This window comes from Arachis ipaensis, chromosome B07, assembly GCF_000816755.2.
Source record: "Arachis ipaensis cultivar K30076 chromosome B07, Araip1.1, whole genome shotgun sequence".
NCBI classification, from domain to species: domain Eukaryota; kingdom Viridiplantae; phylum Streptophyta; class Magnoliopsida; order Fabales; family Fabaceae; genus Arachis; species Arachis ipaensis.
Genome location: NC_029791.2, coordinates 119,855,430 through 119,856,428, shown reverse-complemented (window position 1 = coordinate 119,856,428; position 999 = coordinate 119,855,430).

Genomic DNA, 999 nt, shown 5'->3' with positions numbered 1-999 from the left:
ACTCATGATGAAGTGTTATATATCAATATTTGTAGACAAATGTGTTTTGATTACCTTTTTAATGCTTAACTTATTGGGTGAAAACATCCGAGTACTATTGTTTAAAATTGTAAATTTGGTTAGGGGTGTTCAAATTTAAACCGATCTAAATTAAACCGTTCATTTAATCCGATCCAAATTGAAAACCGATTAAAACCGTACTTATTCGGATTTGATTGGATTCTATTTTTTGCAAACCGTTAGATTGGATCGGATTTCGGATCTACTTTTTATAACCGATCCAATTCAATCCAAACCGCACAATGTGCTATAATATTATTATTTTATTATTATATTTACGATTATACTTATAATATGTTCAATTTGTTATATATTTTTCTATTATTCATGTATTATTATTATTTAATAAATATTTTATGTTCAAAATGTTATTTATTTATTTATTTTAACTAACCTATAATTTTATTTCTATTGTTATGTTATCGTTAGCTTTTTAAGATATTGTTAAGACTTGTTATGTCATTGTTGATTATTTAAAATTTGATGTTGAGACTTGTTATATGTATTTAATTTTTTTTATTTAAAAAATCGCAAATCCAAACCGATCCAAACCGCTTGTAATCGGATCGGATTTCCAAAAAAATTTCATCAAATCCAAACCGCACCGCACATAAATTAAATGTTCGGATCGGATAACTTTTTTCCTTAAAACCGAACCAAACCGCAGCGTGAAGATCCCTAAATTGGTGATAGCAGATACCTTTAGTCTTTTATATATTATAGAAAATAATGTTCTTTTCTCCTGCAAAATATCTAAACAACATTTTAGTTTCTTTACTTATGAAATGTATACTTCTATTTTTTTACATAAGATAAAATATGTTTACTTGTTAAAAAATTATCTAATTTAACTTTTTATATGTTCCATGAATAATGATAAAATATACAAATAAATAAAAATTATTGCATTATTATTAATATATATTATTTGAATTAACT